This window comes from Amblyomma mixtum, chromosome 7, assembly GCF_055824585.1.
Source record: "Amblyomma mixtum isolate Tamu chromosome 7, ASM5582458v1, whole genome shotgun sequence".
NCBI lineage: Eukaryota > Metazoa > Arthropoda > Arachnida > Ixodida > Ixodidae > Amblyomma > Amblyomma mixtum.
The window spans coordinates 20,016,239-20,035,900 of NC_143018.1; the positions used below are offsets into that span (position 1 = coordinate 20,016,239).

Consider the following 19,662-nt stretch of genomic DNA (forward strand, 5'->3'; position numbering starts at 1 on the left):
TCCAAGACCATCGTCGTCGGCTTTAAAAAGCTACCACGAGGGGCCACTGGGCTTTATGATGATGATTAGGTAGATTTTGATGACCTTGCGAAAAGGCCAATCCTGGGAGAAGTTATTCGGCCTCATTACTTTACAGCTATCAAAGCTGACGACGAACACACCTGTCGACGATTATTATACCTAGTCTGGCGACCATGGAGTATCTGGACGGTGTTGAGAGGGCTGAACACTGAACGTGCTTGTGGACGGGTGATGCAACAAATCCCCCAGAGCAGGATGTCGTTGGGTTCGGAAGGATTCTTCGTGCTTAGAGACGGCAAAACAGTCTTCCGAAGAGAAAAGGTGCTGACAGTTTGTTCTGGTCACGCCTACACAGTTTTCTGGCTCGCAGAAAGTTGCACGCAAAGCAGTGCCCAAACATGGTGGGCGGAGTATGCAACCTGTTCTAATTGCCCTCACAGCATGCGTCCATATTTCGCCCGAACCAACCAGGGACAGAACCCGGTATATTGCGCTCAAAAGACGCGAGGACAGAAAAGAAAGCGAAACACATGAAAAGGATCGGTCCACGTAACGGCCGTGCCTGGGAGGACTAGGCGTGACGCAAAGATTGCGGCTCCGTCGGTTTACAGCTGCCGCCGATTCAGCGGGGCCCACACAGACACCGTCTAGTGAATGCTCGCCGTGAGAGAGCCGACGGGTTGCCAGAGACGAACAACCCATAAAGGCGACCCTTTTCTTTCTAAATGCTCGCACACGCGCGCACAGACTCACTCATACCTTCTGCACTGACTAGGGAAAGGGTGGGCAAAAATTAGAAGCGACCCGAGATACGACGGTCGCGCTGGAGTCGCTGCTAAAAGCGGACGCAGAGTAACGACAACCCGAGTGGATTCCGCCGTTTTCTGGCCCACTCTCGCCAGGGAAAGCTTTTCGACTGTGGAATGTTGTCTCGCTTGGCGTTCGTCCTACCCCACAGACAAATCGTAAGAAGTGGCTCTCACGTCGTGGGCCCAAGCAGTCGGCCTCACCTGGGGGCCACGCCGCCCCACTACGCCTCATTAATTTCAATTATGGCAGTAAAGTTTATTCACTCACTCACTCCTCTTACCCGCAGAGTCTGGGGGTAGGGAGGGGTATTGCAAGCTGCTGGCGGTACTACTGTTGCATAACACTTGCCGGCAGCCTCACCGAGTGACATTTTGTTCATTAAGGTCTGCGGCGATATGTGGTATAGCTTTGTAGTACAATATACTTCAGTACTCAGAAAAGGCCTCCAAGTGCCACCATCGCCATATTTAGTGTAATTATCGGTGGCTACGGCGAGCGTACCCCCTTCCTAAACAGAGAATTTTATCATAGGACGACACTGAGTCCCCAGTTCTGCACGAACAATGTATAAAAAATTTAGAGCGTCTTTCGGTACCACCACCCATACTGTCCCCTCCAAAGGTTTCCACCTATGAGGCTCCCGAGTTTCTCCTGACTGGGTTGCTGGCCTCCAGCAAATAATTTGGCTACTTGCCTAAAGCTGGCTTCCACGCATCAGAAGGGACCACTTCATTACGTCATGCCGCGGGCAGCCAATCAGGCGGCGCGTTTATGTGGGCACGCACGGAAACGAATTGCGCCTAGTCACCGCAGGTGCTGGCTGTGTCGAGCTTTTCGCGAGAGGCAAGCAGTAGAGCCGTTTAGAAGGAGAAGGAAGAGTGTAGAGGGAGGGAGGGAGGGGGGGGAGGCGAGGGTGCCGGATCACGACCGAAAATCGACGGCGAAGTTTGCGCCGCGCTCGGGCTGCGGCTGCTGCTGCAAACGCCGCTCGGTGAGGGAGCTAAAGGGCTTTCGCTCGGCGGCTGCGGCGACGACGAAACTGATGTGGCTGCAGGCGCCGCCGCTCACGCCCGCGTCGTCAGCGGAGGCAGCGCGGCAGCAGCGTAGCAGGGGGGTGCTGCCAATCCGCTCCCCCTCCTGCTGCCCGGCTTCCAGCGAGCTTTCGCCTCTTCTGCTCCTTGTTGTTGTTGTTGTCATTGCTGACTGCCACCGTCCATCCTTTGTCTTGAGGAGGATCCGAGCAGCAAGAGCATAAAGGCCCTTCGACAGCACCACACTCCAGTGTGGTGGTCAGCGCTCCGTTGCCCAGGTCGCCAAGGTGAGCTTTCAACAAGCTATACTCATTAGCACCACCATTGCGCTTGCAGTTGGTCCTTCATGGTCATCGGCTGATTTTGCTGCCATTGGTTTGCAGTGAACGACTAGGGACAATGTTCGAATGTTGGTCCAGATGTGTCCTTGCTTCAACCCAATTGGCATTGAAACTCCCCTGGAAGACGTCCTGTGGACGTTCAGGACATCTGTGGGACGTCCAAGGGAGTTTCAGTGCCCTTTGGGAAAGCCTCAGTTTGAGATAAGACAGCGGTTTTATGTCATTCCCATCGCATTTCGATTACTTTCGTCCTTCGTCAAAATCTTAAGGGTCACCACGCTCCCGCTGTCTCCGAGATCTGCCAATAGTCGTAGCGGACGATAAGAAATATGTAAAATTTAAGCCTTCTTTCCACTTTTTTAAGTTTTTTTTTTTCACTGGATTTTGTTTCACTAACATCACCGCCAACTGAATGATCCCGGAGATAAAGAGGTCTTCGTGAGGCCACAACCATTGACAAAGGACTGAAAGTAACGTGACTGGAATATAAGCATTGTATTGTCCCGGCCCTGATCTGTTCTATTTTATAAAAACTGATTCAATTAACAAATGACGCAGATAGAGATCATTAGAAGTGCAGCAAGCGTTCATTGTTGTCACTTGTAGACTGCTTGGAACCTGCTGAACCGCTACAAATCATTTCAGGAACTCCTGCGCGAATCAAATATCATGCCGGCCGCCATAAAGAGTGCAAAGCGTTGCTGTTGCAGTTAAAAGTTTGCTGTTGAGACATTCGCCTTATTGATAAATAGTGCATGTGCTTTCTGTATTATATTTGGGAAATACGCCGCCTTCTCAGTGATAAGATGCTGTTGTAACGATAGCTGCCTTCATAGAAATTGCGTGCCTCGAGGCTGGCGCATTTTCCACTGAGAAGCATTGATGAAATGTTTTTTTAAACTATATGAAATGCAAATGTCATTTTTCTTTTTGTTGTTGAAAGTGCCTAGGAACTGAATGTAGCGATGAAAATTGTCAAGTTTTTGAGACCCATTCTTAAGCAGCTACAAACAATAATGTTAAGGCGGAATTATGTATCTGCCCTTTCGCTTGGGATATATTCGTTTGGGTGGCTTTACGATGACCTTCATAGAAATTCAGCCAAGTGTGGTCGTTCTTTCTTCTCAGTTCCTTAACACAATTCCTTAAGAGGCCTTAGCTGTGTGTTCAAGCCAAGCAGCACCTTAACGACAACAGGGCGTCACTTTGAAATATGGGCGCTTCGGCGCAACGCTGTTAACTTGGCTCTCCAGTGATGCATCGGCGAACACAAGGAAAACACATGCTGCGTGCTTTACGTTGTTAAACCATCACAGGTCATCCGCTGAAGTGTTAGGCTCTGCTGCAACCGGTGCAGTGATTGGCATGTGCTGTACGAAATAGCGTGCCGTGCGCGCTTAGACACGCTACGAACCGAGGTACGTTTTAATGGCAATTTAGTTTCGTTTGAAGGCGCCTTGGTTTGGGACAAAGTGTTGTTTATGAAACCACACCTGTCACGAAGAACGTGATTTTGGTGTGTTTTTTATCTGGTCTGAAGTTGTCAACATGTTCCTTGTGTGGTCTCGAACGGCGTGGTGAATTTTAATGCGGAACGCACTAGTATTCTGCCCCTGTGAAGTTATGCAGTGAATACTAAAATATATGTTGTCACCGAGCACTTTTGGGCACGTGCCTTCGTGACAAGCAACAATTCTAACTCTGAGAGGACGCGCGACACTATAGAGAGAAATCAATTTTAAAAAATATTGTGCCCCAAATTATATTTTGGCTTTCTTGACCGAGACTGCATTCTCAGAACACTGCTTTGCCGCCATTCACCCGAACGCTTGCATTGAGGTCAGCTGAATTCACAACCCGGCGTGAACCTCACTCTTTATGCTGTAAAACGGACCATGCACGGCTAAAGAAGTTCACAGGGATATCATATTATATTATGTGTCGGCAATGTGATAGCACTAGAATTTGTTGACTCCTTCACTTAGAATTTTGCGTCACTCTTTTATGGCTGTTTGCGGTTCCCATACGTCTGCCTGCACACAACCAAACATCTCTTCGCGTCATCTAGCTGGTGGTTAGATGGTGCTTAGATACTTCCTTGAAGCAGTCTAGAGGTGACGACACGGACACAGTGGAGATACAGTCGAACTTCGTTATAACGAAACGGTTTATAACGAAATAATGGATATAACGAAGAAGTGACAATTCCCCTAGGAAGCTTGGCCGTCACGGGCTATAACGAAGCTACGGCTACAACGAAGTAATCGCCAAGCCCCTTCAAATTTGTTATAACGAGGTTCAACTGTATATCGAAACTTATAGTTCACTTATAGTCCGATGACGTCACTTCCTCCCGGCCAATGAATTGATTTTATGACCGACATCACATTTTTTCCCTGTGAGTTTCCTAATGTTCTCGCGTTAAAAAAGAAGGCTGCGGTGGATAATTTGTTTATTTTTCACTGCGGACAAAGCCGAGGGTTCTAGCCGCCGCGGTGGCTCAGTGGTTATGGTGCTCGGCTGCTGACCCGAAAGACGCGGGTTCGATCCCGGTCGCGGCAGTCGAATTTCGATGGAGGCGAAATTCTATAGAGGCCCGTGTATTGTGCGATGTCAGTGCACGTTAAAGAACCCCGGGTGGTCGAAACTTCCAGAGCCCTTCACTACGGCGTCCCTCATAGCCTGAGTCGCTTTGGGACGTTAAACCCCATAAACCAAACCAAAACCGAGGGTTCTCCTACGACCGGACGTGGGCATCCTCACAAGAGCTAGCCCTCATGAGGACGTCCCCACCCTCACGTCATGAGGGCTTCACTCAGTGAGGTGAGGGAGGGCACAGGTGTTGAAGAGAGAGTCAGGGAGGGTGAGGGTGTGTCTCAAAGTTCGTGCCTGCACTCGCCTTTCTTCAAGTATCCCGTCCGAGGCGCAGCCTATTCCAGAACACGCGGTGGCGACGACTGAAGGAAAACAAAGAACTTAATAGGCGGGTTGCACGATCCGCGCGGCCCATTCACAGTTCGAGTTGCGTACTAACTGAACACGAAACGAGAGAACGCGATCGAAGGCACTACGAAATAAGAGAAGCAGAGAATATATTTTAACATGCTACAGAGGAAAGCGCCGAGTTACCAAGCAGGAAGCCAGTTGCAACAGGGGAGCCATGCAAGTTCAGCCGAATGTATTGATGCCCATATATCGGTATTGAAAACCTTCCCAACCAAAGACACAAAGTGCAGAACTTTCCCAGGGTCCCCAGGGCTCCAACGAACGCGGCGCTTTTGCGGTGGAGAGGTGGCTGCAGTCAGGCTGAAGCGTTTTACAATACAGCCAGCGAGGATCCGTCGTCGTGTACCAAAAGCGACAAGGCCGAGAAAGAAAAGAAAGACGAAGAGGATGCATTCCACCTGAGGGCGGCTAGAAAACATGAATGGCCGAACGTTGTCGACGAAGCGGTGCACAACCTTCGGATACGTGTTGCAAGCTAAGCTGACCCTCCGAGCTCCGGGGCATCCTACTCTGCGCGCCTACCGCGCTCCCCCCAGACAGGTAGAGGGGGTCTGTGAAACGACCAGGCCACATCTGGACGCCTTACTGCGGTTACTGCCCACTCATTTGGGGTTTCGTCCCGCGTTTTTGTTGTTTTTGTTTTGTTTAGGTTTTGTTGTTGTGGTATCTAGTCGTCGCCCCTGTGCAGTTATGTCTTATTCTAGTGCATTCTATCGGCAGCCGGCAGAATTTCCTGGCTGAAATATCCCGGTACGCTCCTCTGACTGGCTACTTACGGCGTTGTGGAAATACTATTTCTGCTCTTTTCATGGCCCCGATTCTACCGACGCAGCTCTTTTTAGCCGCTGCCGAGAGAAGTACCAGACTGACCAGGCTCTTACCAGCGATCGGCTACAGCATGAACGCAGTCCTTGTGTTAATTCTTGCGGCCATTCTTGACAAACGAGAACTTCGTAGTGCTAAGCAATATCCATGCGGCTCGATATAGCCGAAAGCGGGTTCAGTGAACAACAGTTTGCACCTGTAGTACGACTCAGTACCGTCAGTACATGTCTGCAATACGGAAAAAAAAAAGATGGCAATGCGTTCACTTATGCATGGTCCTCCTGGCGAGGATCATCTCCTCCACTTACAAGCTGAGCAGCTACTGGGCAGCGTTCTGGCCGAATGCGGAGCGCCATGCCGACTGAATTAGTAGGCACGACTTTGACAGCCTCCAAATCTAACGTTCAGCCCCTACGAGGTCTTTTCCCCAGAACCTCGGGAAAACTGTACTTTACCACTCACCTTCGCACTCTGTGACGTGGGCGGAAGTTCGCTCCTGTCACATGCACCGTGCGGATGAGCTTGGCACTCTACGGTTCCGGCCCGCAACGCAATAGGCTTCCATGACGCCTCCACTACAATCCACAGCCGGGGTACAGCCCGTCAAGAAGCAGGACAGACTTGAAGGGTCACGCCAATTTCCGCTGAACGGGACGCTTCCGCCGCGCCCAGCTATACTTTCTGCTGTGGCACCCTCAGCTGACGTCTTCCCCCACGCTGGACACGATGCAGCCGCGCTGTCCCACCAGTAGCTATGGCAGCAGCGGTCGGCATGGTCAGGAGGAACCTGTTTTGCCAACCGTGCGAAAGTCGCTACTGACATCAGCGCCTCCGCATCTTCGTGACGTCGTGGCGTGAAGGAGGAGTATGCTTTCTGTCGCGGCACCCTCAAATGAGGCCTTCCCTGTTCTTCCGTACGTAGGAAAACGTCAGTTGCCGCGGCCACGTTGGGCATCCAGGGCCCCCGCTATAGGGCAGACCAACATGGGCAGCATTAGCCACCGTCGGCTGGGACATTGATCCCGCCGCCTACCATTCACATGTGGTCTTCTAATGACTCCGCCATGTATGTGGTACTGCACAGAGGCGTACAGTGTCCTTGTGTAGGAGTGCGTTCGTACGTTCAGCAGCCGTGCAAAGAGTGCCGCCGATTTCGAACTTCTAAACTTCGGCAAAATTACGGAGGGCACTTGAATCTACTTACGTCCTTTCAATGCGAAAGCATTGTTTTTATCTTTATTTTATTTTTACTATTACTATTCACTTTTCTGTTCCTTTATAATTATACACTTGATCATTAGCGTACAGTCGTAAGGCAACGCTTACACTAGGTTCGTCTTTGTTCCCCAAGAGGAAACCCGACGTAACAATGCTTGGAGCGAGCAGCCTGAATGGATGCCAACGTTGGGTGATCTGGCGTGACGCTCCTCCGAACTTTTCCGAGCTTCCTCTCATTGGCTGCAGCCTGCGCGACGCTCCTCCGAACTTTCTCTAGTTTCCTATTATTGGCTGCAGCATGCCTTCTTGTTCTCCTTTCATTGGCTACAGCTGGCGCGACGATGCTCCGAACTTTTCCGAGCTTCCTCCCATAGGCTGCAGCTGGCGCAACGCTGCTCCGAACTAACCCGAGATTACCCGACAAGAAAAGACAAGATTCTTGCTCGGGATTGGTAAGTCTGGAGTTGCGCTTTCGCACTAAAGTGAGGGCATCTGCCCACTTCTGCCTTCGACAGTAAGAAGCGGAAAACATATAGCTGCTTTGTTCTACTTCTCATGAATATAAGCGCCATGTGCGCCTAAAGTAATGCCTTCATAACTGTCTCCGAGCCTTGAAATCATGTTCTGTGGGCTGACAGTACATATGTAAAGTGCCGGACTGGCGGGTGACGCTTAGTGAGGTCTGGTGTTGTTGGCGAATTTTTCTCACGACAGTTTTTTTCTCTTAACGCCTCGTAATTGTGCCTGGCTCCTCTATCGCACTGATTCGTTACTTCACACGACAAATCACGAAATGTACTCTGCATAAAAAAAAAAGGAAAAAAGCAAAGCGGTGAGAGAGACTTGCTGAAACCTTAAAGGCTTTTGATTGCGTAGACAGGCTCAAGACGACTGTGCTAGTTAATACTACAGAAATTTTAGAAATTTTGTGAGACCTGGACATTTTTAATTTCTTTCATGAACTTACCTCCATGAGCAAGTGATAAGTATCAAGTTTATGACTAGATTCAATTTAATTATTAATATCTTTGTTTCGAGTCTCTCAGCACTCCACAGCCGCCTGACGAAGAAAGGTAGCTGCAAAACTGACATTTGCGGTGTGACTAACGCCCACACTAAAAGCTGCAGTATGTAGAATGACCGTGCATATAATGATCGAGTGACCACAGCGGTGGCCTAATGATTTGAACATTCGCCTCGTATGCGCGAGGTGCGTGGTTCGATTCCCACTGTCACCGGGTGCTCACCGGTTTTTCATATGCAAGCTCTCTATGCCTTGGTGCTAGGCTTATCTGGGGTGAAAGATGAGTCTGACCCAACCTCGTGCAGACCACGCGAGTTAGCAGTAGCGCCAACAGTCAAAACATCATCAAAAGGATGGCACCTGAGAACGGTACAAAAGGCCCGGAAAAAATCCATCACGCTAAAAAGCTATTTTTACTTCAAGGATCGCAATTCATACATTAAACCAAAGAATCCGTGCACTGGAACTTCGTTAAGTCGAAATTTGACTGTGCTGCGAAGTCCCCTGTACTGAGTTCTGCAGTACATCGCCTCCCTTCGAGGGCTAATCCCGACCCGTACTCACAGGAGTGTCGGCGAAGGCACCGTGACGCTCACCTTTTAGCGACAGGCTTTCCCGCGCCAGGCGGTTCAATTCCCCAGTGCCGCCGCCATGGTAAGAAATAGGAGCGAAGCGAAGTAAACAAAGAAAAGAAAAGAAAACGGATTAATGTGTGACGTCGTCGGCCGTTCCGTGCCTTTGTCCTGGCGTATGTCGCCGTGTGCCGGCGTCGCCTTTGTTTTGCTGACGAGCCGACATATGCGCTCTCTCCCTAAAACTCTCTCCACACAACGCCCTCCCCTTCGCAGCGGGCATAGCGCTGTTTAATTGCGTCTCCCTAAGAGCACTCTCGCGCGCGGATGATACCCTGTCCTCTCGGCGTGCAAGTTAAAAGCGGGGTCAGAGAACTTTTCATTTGGGATTGCCTGGCAGTAGTTGCGAAAACGGAGAGTGCTTTAAGCCGCTTTAAGAAAGGAAGTACGGCGGCCGTTGACTCCGAGGAAATGAGACGCATGTGTTCTTATGGCGCATGATCTTTCCGTGAGCTGAATAAAGCGATAAACTTCAAAAAGCAAAAAAAAAATTGTAGGTTATTCCGTGCTACGCTTGCACTACCCCACTGAAGGAATGCATGAATGCGTACTGCGTCATGTTTTGTTGTAAACAGCGCAATATGACACACGCGCATACAACGGGCACAGCGCTGACTAACAACTGAAGGATTTATTTCTGCGATGTCGAGTACAAAACAACAATGAAACCGGGTGCTCAGGACAAAGCAATGCAACGATTGTGCTTCCCCCAGAAGTGACAGTTCCTTGTCCAGCAGTGCAATTGAAGGGGTGCTTACACACGAATTGCCCGGCCTTCTGATCTCCAGAGCCTCGATTATTTTTCTGAAGATTAAAACGCTGGGGAAATCGTGTGTCAGCACTCCTTCAATTACACTGCTGGACAAGGAACTGTCACTTCTGGGGGAAGCACAATCATTGCATTGCTTTGGTTTTGTTGTTGTTTTTCTTGTCAGTGACGCCCTGAACCACTGTCACGTCATCTCTGCATCTATACTCAATGTCGCGAAAATAAATCCTTCCACTGTTAGTCAGCGCTGTGTTCGTTCTCATTCTTCGTGTTAGAGGTAACCTCAAGTTCGTTTAGATTGGTTCCAGACAAAAATACCAAAAAAACGGCATGCAGGTATCGCCGCCCCCGGCGGATTTCGCAACTAAAATGCATGCGTCGGCCCCAATTTCGGAGCGGAGATCTCAGAGGCTACGCTACAGCGCTACTCTTTTGAAATCGGCGTGAATCCGTCCTTTTCGGTAATGACGTCATGAGTTTTAATCGACGGGCCGGAAGTTATTTCAATCCGATTTAATCGGTGATAAATGCGTCTTTTGTTAGCGGTCTAACGTCAACGTAGCCAGAAAGAGCTTTAAAATAAATTTTTTGCTGCGAAGAATAACTGCTTAGAGCTGTCTTCAGAGTTCCATTTAAGAAATATAAAAACTCGGGGTGACTCATCTAGATAATTTTGCTCTTGCCAATTTGCGTTGGGATCCTGATAGCACGTGTCTCGGACTTCTTTCTTACGAACACTTTATTCTCAGAAGTTCAAACAAATTTGTAATGACTTTCTTCAGCCTTCGTCTTCGTCAGCCATGACAACCTTGGTCGGTGTAAATATACTTGGTTTATGGTTCATGGGGGTTTAACGTCCCAAAGCGACTAAGGCTATGAGAGACGCCGTAGTGGAGGGCTCCGGAAATTTCGACCACCTGGGGTTCTTTAACGTGCACCGACATCGCACAGAACACGGGCCTCGAGAATTTCTCCTCCAAAGAAATTCAACCGCTGCGGCCGGGATCGAACCCGCGTCTTTCGGGTCAGCAGCCGAGCACCATAACCACTGAGCCACCGGGGCGGCGTTGCTCTAAATATACAGTATCAGTGTGCGAGTCGCACTTTCCACGCTGACAACTCAAACGAGGCAAAAAATACGCCAAGGTGCTAGTAGCAGCCCTTTTGTCCTCGCCGCAGCATCCCTATTGTTGCTGGAAAGAATTGAAAGAATGCTGAATGAAGCATGATTGGATTGAAATGCGTTGACGGGATACACGAGAAATTTTGTTTGTCGCGAAACACTCGTTCCTGAAAACCGTCCCTGGTGTACAAATTCCAGACGGTGAATTTCATCGAACTGACGCTTTAGACTTCTCTGAGCGTTGTTCTTGTGCAAAGTTCTGACTAGGCGCTTGTCTCTTTGAAGTGTTCATTTTGTTTGCCTAATTCATTCCCTTCTCCAACGGGACAAGGTCCTTTTAGCTGCAAAGTGCGGATATTTGAGAGAAACAGATGTACGCATGACCGGCTCTTCTGAAACCAGCGTTGCCGCAGCTGTGTGTTATCTCGGCCAACGCTTCCTTTATTTTAAGGCAAGTCACATCGCGTTTGCTCAACATCGGCATTCCTTCGTTCGCTGCTCCTCGTTGACTGGTTGCGATATGGGGCCCATTGCAGGCACCGGTGGCCTTGGACTAGGTAAGCTGTGGCGGCACAGCCGTGAACCCGGTGAGATCCCTCAAATACTTAGCGTGGGTGTGAAGGTCGGCAGCTCGATACTCACGCGTCTATCGGCGAGTTTAGCTTTATTTTAGCTTTACCATCCTACCACCAGTGACGGATGTTGTTAGGATGCGATTTCTAGAGACTTCCGACCGATATTCTGCACGAATCTAGCGAATAACTTCGAGAGAGATTCTCCAAATAAATCACAGCCAAGTTCTGCAGACAGGAAAGAGAGGGCCGGAGAGACAGCCAACAAGAACAGTGACAGAAGTGAACGCTTCGAATCCGCATCGCGCGATTTTTGCATCAAAGCTGGATTCGGACATAGAGTAGGGTGCCAGTTTTCGAGTAGTATGTGATAAAACCTAGCAAGGTCGACACTGAGGCGTTTGCAGTGGTCTCTACGGCGGTCTATAGACCGCATGTACGCCTTGAGCATCATTCACTTTAGCAAATGCATGCCATCCTCTAGTACATAAAAAACATGTCGAAAAATTCGGAACCCGGTACATTCAGTCAGTCATGTGGTGCACTCTTAAAAACAAATTACTGCAAGGAGCGTGTGACCACAGGTCTGACGGTCTGGGCGCGGTGGGTCTTGTTTCGCGACGCACGAACTTGTAGATATTCTTAGCTGCACTCCTCGCCTGTCTACACATCATTTCATGAAAACTTTACTTCCAACGCAATTTTAGACTGATTCTTTTATTTTTATATTTGTTATCATACTACTCAACCATATGTTTCATTCATATTACTGCTTCTCCTTCCGTTGTTTGTTTTTTTTGTAGCATTCGTTGCAGTTTTCATTTCGTGTCATTGATAATTCAAACGGCTTAAAACTATTACAAAAAGGAGGCCACCTCTTTAGCCTTTCAGTCCGGGACCTCCTTCCGTATTGACAATTTTTGCATCTACGTACTTCTTATACAAAATTCGAAGGTATAAAAACACTGCTCGAGTGGTTATTTTTTTTCTATGTTCGTCTCCGGCAGTAATAGGACGTGATCTGAGGTGCATAAAAAGGGAGGCGAGTTGAAACAGAAATTTCGTTAATGGGCACATCTTGCGCACATCTGTTCTGTGTCGTCCCTGATTGTGTCCAAGTTCCTTCGTAAGCGCAACAATGCACGAGAATAACAACCACCAACTAGCCCAATTTGAAACTCTCCTAATCGTTAATGGGGTCACTCAAAACAGGTTTTGACACTGAGGACGCTCTTGTCACGAGTTAACGATCATATTGGCGAAATTTTCGCGCTCTGCTCATAGCGGGAAGGCCACAAATGCACGCAAAAGGCCGCACGAGCGTTCCGAAAGGCGGCGTCCAAGGACCTCGTCGGTCGATGCTAGAAGCATCGTATGGAGGTTACGACGCGGATTTATTCGCGAATCACGTTGCCATGAGCCGCGAAAAACTGTATACACGAGAGTTTTTCGGCGGGCAACACCGTCGCAGCCGTAAATGAAAGCTTGCCGCGTAGCGAGAAAGGAAAAGAAAAAAAAAATGAGTAGGAGCGGTGCTGTGACGTAGGACTATGACGCAGGCTCGTGTTTTCCCGAACAGCTGCACAGGCGTGAGGTGAAGCTCCGCGCTAACGGCACACACAGCTATAGCAGCAAGCAGAAAATCATCGGCCGAAGTACCTTTAGCATAGCAGTGAAGTTCCTCCATTCGGGGAATTTCCCCTTTTTCAAATAAGTTGAGGGGCAAGAAGAAAATTTACGGAAAGGGAATTTTTACGAAGTTTCAGGGAATAATAACTGTAATAGCACATCAGTGATTTGTCATTCGGTGAATTCCCCCTTCTTCAGAGAATTTGAGAGGCAAAACTTTGAGGGAACGAAATTTTCACGCAGTGTCAGGGAGTAATAAGAACTGAAACTCTCACTTTTTTTCCAAACTGATGGAGTTTTCAAGGTTCTGCAAGGGAACAAGGCCGCAAATGGGAAATTTCGGGTCTAATTGAGGGAATTTTCGGTTACTGCATGGAATGTTAGCGTAGCACGGCGTGTTCTCTTGAGTTGCCTTCAAATCATTCTTGCCCTGCAGAGTTCCTTAGTAGGCGTCTTAACTTTATATTACCAAGTCAATTAAAATAAAAGTTATGAACTGCTAGTGTTTTGTCGCGACTGGCCCTAAATCAAGGGGTAAATTTACTACTAAAGAGACAGTTTCTGTGCAAGGATGATTTTTGAACGCTGATAACTATAAAAGTGCGACCGCATACTCACCCCACAAAGGGGTAAATTTACTACTAAAGAGACAGTTTCTGTGCAAGGATGATTTTTGAACGCTGATAACTATAAAAGTGCGACCGCATACTCACCCCACAAATTAATTGCATTATTCAAAGTCACTGCATGACTTGGTAGTTGCATCACTTGGCGCGCACGTTATTTTAGGTTACTTTGCCGGGGACGTTATTTTTATGCAACGAGTTATCTTAAAACGTGTTTCTTGAACCTAGGATCGCTGATGTAAACATTTACTTTACTTTGATCCACAATTTGCGAAATGCGGCCTGCACAGTGCAATGAAGATTTTTAATTGCTGTGTGACGACCCCACATAATGCGCAGGTCCACACGGGACGGAGAGGCAAGAAGACACCGTATGGCTCAGTTTAAACGAAAATGATGTAATCAATAATTATACATTGTACATCAGAGGCTGGGGTGTCCGAGCTTACGTGGCGACGCCGTCATGGGGGCGATGGATGGTCTCCGGAGTTGCGATCCGTCGGTGGCTGGCAGAAGCTGCGCGCCGTCCTGCTTCGGCGCTGAAGGACCCTTTTCCGTGAACGATCTCGTCCTCTGCGTCCCTTTCGTCCGCACTCGCCAGCTATATCTGCCCCGCCGGCCACGCCCGATCTCCTGTCTTCCCGACTGGAATGTTTCTTTCTTCCTCCTTTCCACGGCGGCGCCCTGCGGCATCCCCGACATCCGTCGTTGGAATGTAGTTTGTCTCCCGCCGGCAGCTTTCTTCTCTTGTCCTTGTACGGCCAGGCATGCCTAATTGGGCTGGCTTTCCCTCCGGCCGGCGCCTTTGTACCATTGTACCCCTTCAGTGGCTTGGCGCCGCTGGGGGCTCCGTCTAGGCGGCGCCGCCGAACGCGGACCGTTTAAGGGGAGACAAGGGAGTAGGACGGTTGAGCACAAAGAAAATTCCGCCGAAGGTATGGGCCCTGGTATTTCACGCACGGAACGTCACACTCGCTCACCCTCCAGAAGAATGTTCTCAGGTATGGGCCCTGGTATTTCACGCACGGAACGTCACACTCGCTCACCCTCCAGAAGAATGTTCTCCGAACATTTGAGTCCAGGCAGCTCCCCTTCTTTTTCTGAATCGCCTCGCACATTCCGTCCGACAAAACACTTTTCGCTGCACACAACACCACTGCACTGCACCATATGCCGCAGCTGTCATAACTGGCGTCTCCAGGGGCAGCACTGATCTTCTTTCACAGACAAACATGAAACTCAGCACCCAAGCCTCTCCTTGCTAGTCCAAACTGGACGAAATAAATTTACCACAGTTACAAAGGAGCTCCCACTTCCAGCACAATCACGGCACAGACAAAAAAATATTTAGATAATGAAAGGAAGTCGGGCATGTTCTGCATCCTGTAAAAGTGTCACTTAATGGCAGAAAGGTTTAACTAGCAACTCCGATATTTTAACACATAAGCACATAGCAATGTTATGAGCTGCAGCATTACACAGTCTTAACCAGTCCCCAACTCCGCTCTGTTTACGCCATTAGTCCGACTTAGCTTTCCGATTTCGAAGCGGATATCGGCGTTCATGAGCCGTACCAAGTAATTCTGTGACCCCTTGTCTGCTTTGAGACTCGCGAGGGCTCGTGGCAGGAGCCTCTCTTGGCGTTATCTGCGCGGCAACCTCGCGCGCTCCTTCCTCCAGCAATGCATGAAGTAAATCCGGTGGCATTCCTGCCGTAACCTCTGGCGCTTGCCGAACAAATGCAGGAGAGGGCGTTTCTTGCGAACAATCTGCGCGCTCCGCTTCACTTCGGTCCCCATCAAAATCTGCGCTTTCCCCCTCCTCAGTCCGTGAATACTGAACCGGTGCCGACTTGAGGCGATTTGCGTGTATCCTTATCAAGCGGCGGTTCACGTCTCGGACCCTGAAGTTTACCGGAGAAAGCTTCTCGACAACCTCGCACGGTCCTCTCCACCTCGTCTGGAACTTACGAGCCAACCCAATCTGTCTTTGGCAGTTTTCGATGTACACGCTGTCCCCCACATCAAACGGCGCGTCTCTAGCACCGCGATCGTGTACCTCCTTCCTGCGCTTCGCCGCTTTCTTTAAGGCCTCCTTTGCGATGTCCCTCGCCACTTGCAAGCGCGATTCTAGCTCAACCTTATAGTCGTCCAGTGAAGCGTATGGGACACGACGGGGGCCCTCTGGCACTTCACTAGGCTGGTCCGGGTCTCGGCCGTAGAGAAGAAAGAATGGCGATTCGCCCGTGCTCTCGTGTGCTGCGGAATTGTAGGCAAACATTGCATACGGGAGCCACAAGTCCCAGTCCCGCTGGTCGCGCGAAACAAAATGCGACAGGAACCCGGCCACGGTTTGGTTCAGTCGCTCCACCGCGCCGTTGCAAGCCGGATGGTACGGTGTTGTCTGCTTCTTAGTGATCTTAAGCAGCTCGCAAACTCTCCTCATTAGCTGCGACACGAAGTTCGTTCCCCGATCTGTCAAGAGTTGCCTCGGAGATCCATGTCGGAGCACGATCTGTTCGACAAATGCTCTTGCAACCGTGTCTGCTTTCTGATCTGGGAGTGCTACCGCTTCCGCGTATTTTGAAAGGTGATCGACAAATACTAAAATGTACCTGTTTCCAGAAGTGGTCGTGGGCAACGGGCCCATTATATCCATACCTGTCCGCTCGAAGGGAGCCGAAACCTCAGGGAACGGCTGAATTGGTGCTGGCCTGCGTCCCTTGGGTGTTTTTCTTTCCAGACAGGAATGACACTTCGCACAGTAGTCTCTAACATCCTGTCGCATGCCACTCCAAAAGTACAAACGCTCGACGCGCCTGCGTGTCTTCGCTACGCCAAAATGACCGGCGCACGGCGCATCGTGGAACGCGCGAAGAACCCTTTCTGTCCACGACCGAGGTATGACGACTCTCTCCCAAGCGGTTTTCTCTGGTCTCCCTTTCCTGGTTGGCCTCGTGCGCCGACACAGGGTGCCGTCTTTGCCAATGAAATAACCTAGCTGTTCGGGGTGAGATGGTGCGCCCTCTAAGCTTTCGATTATTCGCTTCAGGTCAGGATCTTTGCACTGCTCTGTGCGTAATTCGGCGGGGTCGACTACGGGGACAAACTCATCTATAGCTGACACGGCAGCTGTACGGCTGAGCGCATCAGCATTCAGATGTGTCTTTCCTGACTTGTGCTCCACCTCAAAGCAGTATTCCTGCAGCTGTAGATTCCATCTAGCGAGTCGCGAGCTAGGGTCCCTGACACTCATCACCCATTTCAGAGGATGGCAGTCTGTGACTAGCTTGAATTGGCGGCCGTAAAGGTAGCATCTGAAGTGCTTTACTGCCCAGACAACGGCGAGGCACTCCCTTTCTGTAGCTCCGTACTTCTGCTCTGTGGGGCTCAGCTGTCGGCTAGCAAAAGCCACGGGATGTTCTTTGCCCTCGATAACCTGAGATAACACAGCACCAACTGCGAACTTTGACGCATCTGTGGCCAAAACGAAGGGCAAATTAAAATCCGGGTGGCGCAACAGCGGTGCACTCATTAGCTTCCTCTTCAGGGCCCCAAAAGCATCCTCCTCGTCTTTGCACCAGCGAAAGGCGACATTTTTGGCTGTTAAGGCAGTGAGCGGCTTAGCGAGCTTGGCGAACTCCTCTATGTGCCTTCGGTAGTAACCGATCAGGCCGAGAAACTGCCGGACCTGGCGGACACTAGTCGGGGATGAAAAATCCGAGACACACCTTAGTTTTTCGGGGTCCGGTCGCACGCCGTCAGCTGAAACAATGTGCCCGAGGTATTTCACCTCGTTTTTGAGGAATTGGCACTTAGAAGGCTTCAGCTTGAGACCAGCTCCTCTTAGTCGCACCAAAACCTGCTCAATATCGCGCAAGTGGTTCTCAAAACTGTCACTGTATATGATTATGTCATCCATATACACGAAGCACAGCTTCCCCAGAAGACCCGCCAGGATAACATCAGCGGTTCTCTGCCAGACAGCAGGGCTGTTGACCAGACCCATCGGCATTCTCTTCCATTCATAGTGCCCTGAGGGCGTGTTGAATGCCGTTTTCTCAGCATCTGCCGGATCCATTGCTATCTGCCAGAATCCCGCTGCCATGTCCACTACCGTGAAGTACCTGGCAGAGCCCAGCTGAGAAAGCGTCTCCTGTATATTGGGAATGGGGTATGGATCGATGCGAGTTACGGCATTTAGTTTGCGGTAGTCCACCACCAATCGATACGAGCCATCTGGCTTTTCCACCATTAGTGCCGGTGCTCCCCATGGTGACTTTGAGTGTTCGACAATGCCGCGATCAATAAGGTCCTGCACCTGCCGCTCCATCTCCTCACGTTGGGAGTAAGGAATCCTGTACGCACGTTGGTAAACGGGCGATGAAGTGCCGGTTTCTATCCTGTGCTTTATAACGCCACAGCAGCCCAAATCCAGGTTGGACGCGGCGAATACCTCTGAGTAGTCGTTCAGCAAACCAGCCAGAGCCTCCCTCTCCCTGGATTTTACGTGGGAAAGATCGAACAACGCATTTGGAGGAGCCGAAGGACTAGCATGCTCTACAGTTGCGAGTACCGTATCGGTGGGCTCATGTGTCTCTATCGCAGAGGTGAAGAAAGCCAATGTTTTGCTCCTGGGAAGGCTCAGTGGCTGCTGGCTACAGTTAACCACCCGTAGGGGCACTCTGTGGGCGTCATTAACAGTCACGAGGCACGCGGCTGCCTTCAGTCCATTACTAAGAGAGTCGACCGGTTCAAGCACTCCCACGGCGCCGCTCTCTACATCTGCAGGCACATAAGCGTACAAAATGTGCTCCGACCACGGAAGGACGACAGCCTCATCGACCAGCTTCACGGCAACCCGCGAATATACCTTCTCCAATGATCCCACTGTTTGACGGGTGTCAATATCGGTACTGCGAACCTCAGCCCTGCTCCTGTTCAAAAACGGAACTTTTGAGCCCCCCGCATTAACTTCTTCTTCAGAGAATGAGACTACTACCTTCCCTTTTCTCAAAAAATCCTGCCCTAATATACCTGACACTCCGTTTGGCAGAGACACTGAGTCCGGGCATACGTAGCAGGGGTGCTCCAATGCAATTCCGCCGAGAGTGAAGTGCAATCGGTAGAGCCCACTTATGCCAAGAGGATCCCCCGTTATGCCTACAAATTTGGTTGCCATACCACCAGACGCTTCCAACACCTCGCGGTCCCCTTTCCTTCGAAGCGTGTTAAAGCTGCTTTCCTTAAGCAAGGTCACCTTTGACCCCGTGTCTATCAACAATTCCATGCAACAACCATTTAACTTGCAACGCACAACAGGGCATGCCTCGTCGGCCACACAAACCACCACCACCTCATTACCTACTGCTCCCTCCCCACACTCATCAGGATGGGGAGGACAACCTAGTTTTTTGTCCCTGTATCTGGAGCCTCGCTATAGGCTTGCTTAGGGCGTGTCTCGCCTGCTTCTCTTTGTGGCTCCCCACGGCGCACGTTTGGGCAGAACCTTGCGATGTGTCCGCGACCCTGGCACGCGAAGCACGCGATTTCTTCGAAATCTCGCATACCGCGCCTGTAGCTTTGTGGCGGTCTCCGGTTTCCAGCGAATGGGCGCCGTTGAGCGCCCGCTTCAACCTGGCGTTCCACCTGCTGAGATAGCAGCTGCTCTAAGCGATCTAACCGCTCTGTCAAGAGAGCAACCTCAGGGTTGGGCACCGCTCTCTCTATGACGCGAACTCTCGCTGCGGCCGCCGTTAGCGCCTCATTTCGTTCCTCATCCAATGCGGCCGCCACGGCTTGGTCGAAATTGCTCGGCTTGCGCGAGAGCACGAACCGGCGCACGGGGTCTAGCAGACCAGCCACAAACAAAGCGGTCATTTCCTCTTTAAGTAGTTCCTCCGCGTATTTCTTCTTTAGCTGGTCTCCTTCCTCCTCCCTACTCAGCGTATCGCGCGCTAGGCGCTGAAGCCGCGACGCAAATGTTCGCACGTCCTCCCCTACCATCTGTCCGGCGTCACGGAACCTCTGTACCCG

General features: G+C 50.3%; 1 protein-coding gene and 1 long non-coding RNA gene across 2 annotated transcripts in view; one reads left to right on the forward strand and one right to left on the reverse strand.

Annotated features, from left to right (window-relative positions):
• Positions 1–19,662, reverse strand: part of LOC149335158 (uncharacterized) — a 114,033-nt gene that overhangs the window by 34,481 nt on the left and 59,890 nt on the right. The gene's annotated exons all lie outside the window — the stretch shown is intronic.
• Positions 1,847–19,662, forward strand: part of LOC149335159 (uncharacterized) — a 69,973-nt gene continuing 52,157 nt past the window's right edge. Inside the window, exon 1 of the mRNA XM_089553592.1 lies at positions 1,847–2,149. The gene's annotated coding sequence lies outside the window, so the exon portion shown is untranslated. The remainder of the gene's footprint in view (positions 2,150–19,662) is intronic.